This window comes from Euleptes europaea, chromosome 1 (assembly GCF_029931775.1).
Source record: "Euleptes europaea isolate rEulEur1 chromosome 1, rEulEur1.hap1, whole genome shotgun sequence".
Taxonomy (NCBI): domain Eukaryota; kingdom Metazoa; phylum Chordata; class Lepidosauria; order Squamata; family Sphaerodactylidae; genus Euleptes; species Euleptes europaea.
Window position 1 is genome coordinate 154305020 of NC_079312.1, and position 12469 is coordinate 154317488.

Here is a 12469-nt window from a genome sequence, read left to right on the forward strand (position 1 = left end):
TATAGTTGTTGGGGTTCAAATATGACACAGATTGGCCCAGTTCAGGCTTATTCTGGTTTTTCTCATACACCACCCAAGTTTTGATAGCTTGTAGAAAAACAGGAGGAAGTGAAAATAATAAATTGATACATACTTTTTAGCTTGACAGCTGCTGTTTGGGAAATTTCAGGCAATGGAGTAAAACCTATCGGGTTTGGGTTTTGATAAATTTAAAAACATGCATGGGTTGTGTGGACAGTTTTGTTACTGGTAGTGTTGAAGAAACAGGCTGCAGAAAAGGCTATCTACTAGATACGTGAAGGTTTCAGATTTTGTACTTCCCTTCAAATCTTGACACTCACAGGCCAAGCCGCAAAACAGTATAGCATAGCTAAGTGTCGGATGATAAATGAGGAGCCCTGGGATCAAATCCTCAGTGTGCCATTAAGCACACTGGGGGATCATGCCTGATCTACCACACAGGGTTGTGGTGAGGACAAAATGGGAGAGGGGAGCATGTATTCCAGCTTGATCTCCTTGTAGGTTGGATAGCATAATGCTGGTCGGGAAGGCTAATGCTTTGAAAGGACTGGATCCACTTGTGGTGGAGGGAGTGGAGTTGGTGTTTGCAGAGCAGGTAAGAGCTTGGAGGTGCGCATAGACTCAGGTTTGCTGTTTGAAAAAGCAGGTTGGCGTAGTGGCCAACTGTCTATGAGCTGCATCTGGTTTATTTTTTTCTTAGACTCATCTTACCCAGCCACACTAATCTTTGTGTTCGTAATCTTGTGGCTAGATTACTGTAATATGCGCTATATTGGGCAGCCCTTGAAGACAACCTAGAAGCTACAGCTAAAATAGTAAACAACAGTACAAAACACTCAAAGTGGTGGATCCCTCCTCCAAACTGGCTGGAATTTGGAATTGACAAGCCCAATGAAGGGGGGCACCCACTCAAAAAGTGCGCTTGACAAACTGGGAAGGGGAATCCAGGAAGGTTCCCTTCACTCCGGGCTTACTGGCTGCAGAGCAAAGAGGGTGCTTGCCTTGGGGAGGGGAGAGAAAGACAAAAGCCAGCCGGATTTGCACTGCAAGGAAACAGAGGAGGGAAGTTGCTAGTGGGAAGCTTGGCTCAGCTTTTCTGTGCCTAGCACTGCTTATTTGATTGCTCATCTGCCGGGGTGACAGCAGTGATGAGAGGAGGGGAAGGGAGTGTTGCGGGGGATCATTTGTGAACTTCAGCCATAGCGGGGAAAGAGTTGAGCAAAAGTTCAACGGCAAAGAGCGCTGCCATGGAAGCAACTTTTTTTCCACTCAGGAACCAACTTTAGCCTTGCTTCTGATCGGTGTTTTAAATTGGGTGGGGGGTGGGGGTAGGAGACATGGAGCATAATAAAATTTTCTCCTTTTGCTCATTTCGGGTGATGCTCTGCTTTGGTTGAAAATGGCTACTTGGTTCAGTTCAAATGAAAGAATCCCTGCCATGGAAATTGTGGGGGCTGGTGACGTATTTCAAAGAATACAATATAGCCAAGTACAAAGCAGTATTCACGGGGGCAGGGGAGGGACTCACACAGAAAAAGGGGGGTGGCAACCCACGTAACCACGATGACATCAGGCGCTGTGCATTTTCGATGCTGATGCATAAGTACTTGGGCATTTTTTCAGGGGGGAAAGCCCCTGTGCAAAGTATTATGAGAATTCGATTGCAAATACTGTGCACCTAGAGATCAGCAAATACAGCACCAACTAACCATGCATAAAAGGCCCATGAAACAATAGCAATTGGATGGGGCCCTTGTGATAGTATGGGTCTTGGTGCTTGCAGTGGCCTTTTTTATCAGCCAGTTACATTCAAAGATCCTCAAGGCCTCTGGAGATAGGGAAAGATTTTTCTATCTGAACTGCTGCTACTGCAGCACCCATTTATATTATGTGCCCTCAGAGATAATGCAGAGCGATCCTGCATAAGTAGTGGTTAGAGTGTCAGAATCCTCACTGACCTTGGACCAGTCATTCTCTCACAGCTTCCCAGGACATGGGCTTGCTACATGTCTATACTGTATACTACTTTAAGAATCTCGGTATGCAGAATCATTTTGTGTTCAGTTAATCAAGTGATCTTGATCATTCATCATGCGTAATTGACAGCTAATTCTCTCTCCCAACTGTTTTGGAGTGCGCCCTTTCCATCTCAGATATTTGGTTCATCTTCTGACTTTACCAGGTGGAGGAGCTCCTCACCTTCCCTCCTCACCTGTCTTTTGAGAAGGAAGATGCATTTTTGTACCCTCCCTCAGAAATTATCTGCTGATTTTTTTTTTGCTCTTTTAATGTTTTATCCCTTTTGTTTCTCTATTATCCCTTTGGGGAAGGTCTGCAAAGTCTAGGGGACAGTGTATCATGTATAGGTATTCAGACGTTTCATCCACGGCATCAAAATACCTATTATTTCTGCACACATGGCCAGTTAATGCCTAATTCTAAATTTAGACTCCACCATTGGATATGCTAGCAATCAACGCTTTTTAAAAATAAATAAATAGGTTTGTATTTTAAATAATCACATACGTCAGTGAGCCATATAAAATGACAGTGATGGAGGTGGGTGGATAGTATAATAGGTGGCAAAGAAAAGTTACTCCACTAAGGAAAGGAGGTAGATGAATTCCAAAACAAAGTTGTCAGTCAAAATTTTGAAATGTTCCTCTTTCTTAAAATAAAAATCAGACAGAGTGAGAATGTAAAATTAAGAATTATGTGGAAGAACCAATCTTGGTTTCCCCAGTAACAGTTTCATGGGACTATCCAGTATCTCCTTCCCTTTCTTTTTTGAGGTTTTTGATTTTCAAGTTGGTGCTGAGGTGGGCCAGCCTTTACAGAGAGCCAGCATGGTGTAGTTGTTAAGAGCGGCAGACTCTAATCAGGAGAACTAATCAGGAGAACACATGAAGCCTAATGGTTGACTTTGGGCTGGTTACAGTTCTCTCAGAACTCTCTTAGCCTCACAAGGTGTCTGTTGCGGGGAGAGGAAGGGAAGGTGATTGCTAGCCACTTTGAAACTCTTTAAAGCACTGGTTCCCAACCAGGGGTCCGTGGACAACCAGGGGTCCACAAGAACTAAACCAGGGGTCCATGAAACAAAGTTATAAACCCATAATAAATTAATATTTACGCGGGCGGCATGGCGGCGGCTCGCGGGTGCAGAGCGCGGTGGCGTGCAATGGTGACTCGCGGGAGCGGCACGCGACAAGTAAGGAACATGCGGGGGCGGGGAGGCCGGGGGAGGGTGCAAACGAGCCTCACACAACCACACACAATAGGAGAAACACTCGTCAAACCTTGTTTGATGATAGCTGTCGAAGAGGTTTTAGGGATGGAAGCCAAAAAGAAAATACAAGAAATACCTCTATCGAACAACACGGTAAAAGCTCGAATTGAAATTATGTCAAATGACATCAAGGAGCAACTTGTTTTGAAAATAAAAAATTCGCCATGTTTCGCTTTGTAGTGTGATGAATCGACAGACGTTTCTAATTGCAGTCAGTTGCTCGTATTTGTCCGTTTTTTAGACGACAGCAACACTATTAAAGAGGAATTATTGATTTCGCGGAAACTGGAAACGACGTCAAAAGGTATCGATGTCATGAATATAATAGCGGAGTATTTTGAGAAACATAGCATTATGTGGGAAAAGCTCGCTGGCTTCTGTACGGATGGCTCTCCAGCCATGTTAGGATCACGCTCCGGTCTAGCAACATTAATAAAACAGAAGAATCCTTCAGCAATAACAACTCATTGTATCATACATCGTCAGGCGTTAGCTTCCAAGACTCTTCCTAAAAGCCTTGTTAATACCATGGAAATGGCCATAAAAGTGGTCAATGTTATTAAAAGCAGCGCCTTAAATACATGCCTTTTAAAAAAACTGTGCACTGAAATGGACTCCGATCATGAGACTCTTCCACACCGAAGTTCGTTGGCTATCGAAAGGCAATATGCTGGGAAGGTTATTTGAACTAAGAAAAGAGGTTGAGCTGTTTCTAGCTGAGAAGAAAATTAAAGATTTACTAGAGCTGTTTTCTGATTCGAAAAGTCAGATGCATTTGGCTTATCTTGTGGATATTTTCTCACATTTGAATAAACTAAACTTACAGAAACATAAATTTAGAAACATAAATTTAGCAGGTGTGGGAAACATTTTTATGTTTGAAGACAAACTGCATGCCTTTATTTGCAAACTTCAATTATGGGTAGGAGAAAACAATTATTCTGCGTTTGTGACATTAAAAGCACTGGTCGATGATAGTAAAGATGACATGATGACTGCAAATATACAAGACAACATCAGAAGTCATCAGCAAATGCTGGTCGATGAATTCCACCGTTACCTCCCGGAATATAACCAGACAGAATCAAAAGATACCCAAAAGCTGATTTGCAATCCTTTTGGTATTGCTGTTGAAAAGGTTGCAGAAGAAATCCAGGAAGAGCTCATTGAATTCCAAAATGATAGGCACTGTAAGGATGCGTTTGAATCAGTTTCTCTTGAAGAGTTATGGTGTAAAAAAGCAAGTTCATATCCTACAGTTCGGGGATTCGCCTTGCGATATCTTATGCTCTTCTCCACAACTTATTTATGCGAACAAGGGTTTCCTGCTTTGCTTATAATTAAGAACAAGACCAGAAATCGATTGGAAGCAAGTGATGATATTCGTGTAGCTCTGAGCGACAGTATTAGCCCCAGAATTGCCCAGCTTGTAAAAAGGATGCAAGCTCAAAAATCACATTGATTTACAATTAAAAGTTCTCTATTATAAAAATATATTCAAATATTATTCTTAAGTTTAATGTTTAACTAACAGTTATGATTAAAGTTTATTTTCAAATTCTCGGAATTTTTATTTTGAACCTTGGGGTCCCTGCACCAAACAAAAAAGTCCTAGTGGTCCCTGGTCAAAAAAAGGTTGGGAACCACTGCTTTAAAGGGAGAGAAAAGCAGGGTATAAAAACCAACTCTTCTTCTCCTCTTCTTCTTGGGTTATAATCTCAACTTGGTTAAGAGGCAGGTCCAGGTCTGCAGAGCAGGGGCTTCGCAGGAATCTCATACTGATCCAGGCAGAATCCATAACTGAACCTTGCAATGTCACGTCTAAAAGACACATTTTCTTCCTCCATCTTCTCTCATTTTAGGAAAGAATTAGGTTCATTAAAAAAAATTCACCCCCCAAGATGCTTTTTTTTCCTGTGCTTTGCCTATCTTCCTCCATGGGATTGACATGTGGAGAGATATTGCTTCACTGGCTAAGTCAGACAGTTTCCTTGTCTCACCCTATCCAATCTTGATTGATGGGAAGCATCCCTGTGGTTTGCCACAAACCTAAACGTATTAATTATCTTCTGTTTTCTCCAAAGAGCTTAGGGTGACATATGTGGTTCTTTCTTCCTCCATCTTATCCTTATAATAGCCCTGTGAGGTAGGTTCATGACTAGCCCAAATCATGGAATGAGCTTCATGGCAAAGAAGAAATTTGAACATCTCACTGGTCTATCAAAGTCAGTGTTGTCTACACAAATACATGGCTTCCTCAGGCTTGTTCAGATTGCAAGCAAGGCATGCTATTATGTCTGAATCAAGCCTATGCTGTTCATTTGACAGGACCTGCTAATAGTTTTAAGATCCTTTTCTTTTTGGGTTATCAAAAGTGTGTGGACAGTGGGAGAGTTATTCTAAACTGCTTGCTGTGGGAAAGGATAGTTGTTTCAGTCAGTTACAAAAGGAGGCTGCAATATGTATGCTCTGATATGGCTCTCAGGAGTTTGGTAATATTACTGGGATCTTGGACTGACAAAGGAGACAGCAAATGATTACTGGCAGAGCATCATGGCATTTCCAGTGACTGGTTTCTAAAAGAAGAGATGCCTCTGCTCAAGCTAGTTTCTCTTGATTTGGAAATGTGGAGGCTGAATGAAGTTACCCAGTGTATTCAGTTTTCAAAAAAATCGTTTATGTTCCTATCAAAATCTGGCCAGAAACTCTCTTTTACTGTTCACGTGTGCAAGAAGCTCTCACCAGCCCTTCAGCACCAAGAGCCAATATCACGAGTAATAGTGCAAATTAAAAATGGCTGGGATCATGTAAGGCTCATGAGAAAAGGGCTCATGTAAAGGCATAGCTGGGAGAGGAAGCATTTCCCCCTTTTTTTTCCTTTTGCATACATGCATTAAAGATAAAGGTCCCTTGTGCAAGCACTGGGTCGTTCCTGACCCATGGGGTGACGTCACATCCCGACGTTTACTAGGCAGACTTTTGTTTACAGGGTGGTTTGCCAGTGCCTTCCCCAGTCATTTTACCAACCTCAGAAGGATGGAAGGCTGAGTCGACCTTGAGCAGGCTACCTGAAACGGACTTCCGTTGGGATCGAACTCAGGTCATGAGCAGAGCTTGGACTGCAGTACTGCAGCTTTCCACTCTGCATCACGGGGCTCTTTCATACATGCATTAGGTACCTCCAAAATGAAAACACATATTGCCAGGTAAGGGTTTCTTAGCCAGCTCAGTGTGTATACTAGAAAATATTTTAAACAATACGTTAATTTTAAAAGGCATACCATTAGACAGAGCTTCCGCCTAATATGTTGAAGATGGCAACCCAGTCGAACAAGTTAAGTTCTTTAGATGCTTGGGCCTTCTTTTTCTCCACAATCTCACTTGGTCTCACCACCGAAAAGCAGCTATTATTGCAGCAAGAAGCCAATCCCAAACGGTGACACGATTTCACTACCAAGAAGGACATCAGTTTATCCCTGCAGCTATTCAGATCTACTCATCGAAAGTTTCTAATCAATTATTATATGGTATCCCCGTTTGGATCCAGGCTTTTACCTTGGATGTCGACCGTAGTTTGGCTTCTTTCCTACGACGAACATTGGGGTTGCCCAACATGATTAATCTCTACACTCTTTGTAAAGAGCTTGGCCTCCACCTTCTGTCTACAAGAGCCTGGACCACCACCGTTAAGCTGTGGCTCCGTATTCACTTCCATTTTGATCTTTCCACATTACTGCATGACATGCTAAGGGATTCCTACGTCTCCTCATGGTACCAAATCATTTGGCAAAAAATTAATTCCTTAGGAATTAATTTAGACTCACTAAATAATTGTGGTGAGTCTCAAATTTTCTTCAACATCCGGCAAAGAATTAGGGACATTGAAAAACAGATCTTAAATGCAGGCCCCACTATGACATGTTCCCCCTGTTTCCACGGACTGACCTTATATGCCTGGAAGTGCCCCCTACATACAAAACCTCACTAACCCCCTTCATCGGCGGGCTTTTATGCTCGCCAGATTTAATATCTTTCCCTCAGCAGTTCTCTCCGGGAGATTCCACAATATCCCGTTCAGAGACAGATTATGTAAATTTTGCCACCTCAAACCTGATTCCATAACTCACATCTTACTGATTTGCCCTTTTTTCTCCGGTTTAAGAAATCGTTTCATAGATCCAATCATCATGAATCTCCCTGGCCCAGCGAATAGGACTACCCAACTGTTACTAGCGGATAATTCCCCCAACTCTACAGAAGCAGTTGCTGAATATTTGGCAAAAATTTTAGCTACTGATTTTAATACTGACAAGTAATAGCTGTGCCAATTGCTTGTGTTCTTTGGTGCCTATAGTGGAACTCTACTATTGTATTATATTGAACTTGATAAGTATTGTACTATTTTAACATGCTCTTTCTATGCTCTTTTTATGCCATTAAAGGTTTTTGACTTTGACTTTGTTGAAGACCTACTGTCAGAGTTACGCATACCTCATCTCCCTGACAATTTGTGGTTGAGTTTGGGCAGCCATTTTGTGGTTGCGTCCACCACCCTCTGTCAGAATTCCAAAGGTGCCCACAGGCTGGAAAAGGTTGGGGGTCCTTGGTATAGATTGGTCTTAGAAAGCCATCACTGAGGGGGTCCAAACAAGTCTTCAGGGGGAGGAAGGTCCAGAGCCTAGGTGCCATAGCATAAAAGGCTCTTTCTCACTCATTCATTCATTCATAGACCTTTATTGGCATAAAAATTATTACAATTGTTACAAAAAGGGATCATAAAACATAAAATCAGTGAAATAAAACAAAGAACAATATAATCAAATATCAGAGCTTGTAAGTTTTTGCACTTTCATCACATCCACTAGAAAATTGGCAACACCCTCAGTAATCTCAGGTACTGAATCATTCAATAAAAATTGACATTTTACTTTATTAGACAGGTGATGTTTTGAATAAAACCAAGTTTTTAACCATTTCCCACGGGATGTTTTGTATAGAGAACAGTCAAACAGTATGTGTTCAATTGTATCCAGGGAGTTGGAACCACAGGGACAGATCCGTTCCTGTATTGGGATTTGGTGGTACCTTCCATACAGCATCCTTGATGGAAAGGCATTGACCCTAGCAAGAGAGAAGGCTCTATGGAGGATAGGGATATCCAGATTGTAAAAGTAATGGGGGATACTGTCAATTTTATTCATAAGACCCAACATTGCTGAAGAGCAAACATAAGGTTGGATTGGGTGCATCTTTTGAAGCTCCATATCTAAGAGACGTTGTTTAATAATTTTAAAAATGTGGGCTTCAGTAGTTGGAGCCAAATCTTCCAAAGAAACTCCGTTAGATCTTATTTTGGTCAAAATTATACAATCCCAGGAGGTATTGTGAAGTTCTTTTAACAACAGTGATAAAAGAGAACCACGCTCAGTTCTAAAATATAGTTTGATGGCTCTTTCTCACACAGGCAACAATTCTGTCCTCTCACAGGATTAGCAGAGGAGACCCATAGGCAGGTCACACAAGTTCAGGCATTCCTCCATTACAAAAGGCTTCATCGCCCCATTGCAGAGGGTTTAATGCCACGTGTGAGAGTTTAGGCATTTATGACTGTTATGTTACAAGACTGAAGGAGTAAGAAAGTTGGCACCTGAGGGCTGGAAGCAACAGCTTGAAGGTCATCTGGGTTGATAACCACTAGCAATCATTGCACAGATTAGGGGCAAGGGGACAGGAAGCTGGTAGTAAGAAAACTGGCCACCAGCAGAATTCGGCTGTCATGGTTAGTAGAGTGCTCTCTTTACCACAACATGTGCTTAGAAAGAATGCTGTAATGGCAAAGTTAGCTTTCAAGCACTTTGCTTCCAGGTCTGTTCATTTCATCTAGGTGAGTACAACATTTGCTCACATCTGATTACCCTCAACAAGGCAAGAAAAGGTGTTTTATTGCTTTGTTCTGTACAGTCTGTTTATTTCTTGGCATATTAAACTCCTGCTTGGATTCAAAATTAGTCTCAGCTGGGGGTTTTCCTTTCTGATTTTAATAACTGTCCAGATAAGTGAGGGATTGCTCTTCTTTTATACCATTAAAAGTTTCTGTTTGAAAGGGTATATGATGTCCTCCTAGAAATCATTATATTCCGCTCTTGAAAGGTTTATTTCCCCCTCTTTTTTTTCTTTTCAACACAATAAAAGGATGATAGTTATATATATTTAAGTGTTTCTCTCAGCCTCATTTTCCCATTCGTAATAAAGATAATACATACTGAGGATAATGACAGAAGGTTGTGAGAGAGGGGAGGGGCTGTGGCTTGATGATGCAGCACATACTTTGCATGGGGAAGATCACTGGTTCAATCAGTGATAACCCCAGTTAAGGGATTTCATGTCATAGGAAAGGTATTCTGCATTAGACTCTGGGGAGCTGCTGCCAGTCAGAATACACAATGCTGATTTGGATGTAGGGCCAGATTAAGGTCATTTATGCATGGGTACTTGGACTCACGTTCACCCCGTCTGACTCGGTTGTTCCTTGGAGGTCTGCATGAGTTTTCCGTCCATTAGAAATGACCTCGCTGCCAGCCCTCGCAATGTCCGGGTCTTCCCATTCCTCTGTTAGCCCGACTCTTCCCTCTCCCCTGAGCTTAGCCCTGCTGAAATCTCCATGCAGAAGGCAAAACATAGGCCACAGGAAGATTGCTTTCTCTCACAGCCAATCACAAAGCAGGGTGTAAACAGGTGGGGATTCAAATACTTCCTGCTTCCTCGGAGCTCTTTCTGAGCAAAAGAAAGGCTTTTTAAAACTTAGGCTTGGATTTCTCCCCTCTCCCCTTTTTCTTTCAGATTGCTCTGGGTTTTTTGTTGTTGTTGTTCTTAAAATGCTTTTTTATGCTGCAATTGGATTTGGGGGGGGGTCTTCTCTCACAGTGAGCACTGCCAAGTAAGCCAATTACAAAGCAGCAATTAAAGGGGCGGGACTTGATTTGAGATTGGAGGCTGCTGGTGCAGAGATTCCCAGCTGAAAAGTGAGGGTCCAGCAGCGAACCTCAGGTAAAACTCTCATGCATGAATGACCTAAGACATAGTGAGGCCCTAAAATGTGTCAAGTGTAAGATACCTCCAACATGGTCTTTTTTAATAATGTTCTTGTATTTTGAGGACTCTCACAATCTGACAGCCCTTGACTGTCGCTTACTTAGTTAGAGCATAAATCCAGCTCTGTCCAACAGTTTGGTTGGTGATGCTGCTTCATATATTCCATTTGTGTAAAGGGACGTTTTTACTAATGTGCCTCCAGCAGAGACAGGAGGTATTCTGTAGCCCTCAGGATGACCTCTCCCATCAGAGAAAGATGCAGGTCCAGTTTTCAGAAGAGGACTCTTCTACTAATGAGGAACTCTAACTCCCAGATGTTCCCTGCCTTGTGCTCTCCAGAACTGTAGACTACACAGAACAAGGTTGTTCCTCAGACACAGGGCAATAAAATGCTTTGCTGCCCTGAGCATTTCCTTCAACTCCATCCCACTTCCTAGACTGACACGACACTCGAAAGCAGACAGAGATTTTCTGGTCTAAAAATGGCTACTTAAAATTGTGCAAATCAAAGAATCCCTTTCTTGCTGGTGACCCCTTTTCTAAAACTCATACCAGCCAATCAGAGGTATATGCAACCAATCATGTTCATTAGTGGGGGGAGCTCCTTAGTAAACCAGCAAAGTATCGTTAGAGTACAGGTGCAGAACCAAAAAGAAAAGGACTAGTAGTGAATAGTAGTGACGTCTTGGGGCAGGGGAGGGTTTAGCATTTACACACAGTATTGCTAGAGTGCCTGCACACAAAAAATTTAAAAAGGTAGTTGGTCCTGTGATGCCACCAAGTATGCCATTTATCACTCCCCAGCAGCCTCCTGATTATTTTGATTATTTTAATATTCCTGATTATTTTGCCAAATGCAAAACAAATAACCTGAGTTCACAGCAAAAATAATTCACAGGAAAAAGCCAGACGTGCAGAACAACCCTCCCAAGCCAAATCCAGTGCTTATGGATCGACTGCTGAGATAATCAGGAATAAGCTGAACACGCAGAAGAGGCCAGGAGCTGCATTCCCCCCCACAATTCTATATCTAGATGGCAAGTGATGCGTAGAAGGGGATTTATTTTTTTAGAACTGGCCACCAAGGAATTATTTTGGCCGGGGGGGCGGGGAGATGGTAAATGTACCTGACATGGCATAAGCAGAAAACAAAGGGCAAAAATGCACGGTTGCTTTAGCCTCCTTTATTCCCTGTTTCAGCCAGGATTTAGCCAGGATCGAACCACATTCGGCGAAAATTCATGCATTCAATTCCGGCTGAATCCTGGCTGAATTGGAATAAAGGAGGCTAAAGCGACCCAAAAACAGCCTCACGTGAGGTGTTCATAATCTAACTTTTGGCAACCAAAGGAAGAAATATGAAAAGGAGAAATATAACAAGGGATGAATGCTAGCAGATGTAATAAGGCTTTGCTGTGAAGTGAACTATTGTGTGGAAAGGGGGCTAATCATGGATGTGAAGGAAGTCAAAGATGTGGTACTACATATTTTGGGAAACGAGGTCCAGGAAAAGGGGGCAGCAAGGGAGAAAGGGTGGAGCCATTGAGAGAGGCCTTTGGGGGCTAAGTTAGTAAAGCTGTAGTAGTAAAGGGTCATGGCCAGCTTTATCAATAAAGTCAACACATTTGTCCTGGACATGGATGAGGATGGGAAGCCAGTGCAGAGGTTTGAGGAAGAGTACCACATGGTCTGAAAAACCAGAGTGGTGACTGTCTTGAGCAGAGGGATTATGGTTAGAGGCGAGAAACATGAAAAACAAAGATCGGGGAAGAAGAAAGATTCAGAAGTCAAGGCAGAAGATGACTAGAGCAGATGTTGTCAAATTCTGCCATACCAAGGTGCCTCATATTAAAAATCAGTGCCGCCTATACAATAAAGAATAATGCTATTGGTCCACACAAAACAATGTTACCCTTTTCCTATGTGCCCCTTTTAGTATAATTAAGCCACCTGTGGGTGACTTCAAGGCCATCCAAAACAAAACAGCAACAGGAATAGATGTCTGCAAAATAAATCAATGGCTTAGATAAGGCTGTCTAAATTATTTAGTGAGAATCACACAAAGGGAAC

General features: G+C 42.3%; 1 protein-coding gene across 1 annotated transcript in view; it reads left to right on the forward strand.

Annotated features, from left to right (window-relative positions):
- The window catches only part of STXBP4 (syntaxin binding protein 4), a 177520-nt gene that overhangs the window by 117951 nt on the left and 47100 nt on the right, over positions 1-12469 (forward strand). The gene's annotated exons all lie outside the window — the stretch shown is intronic.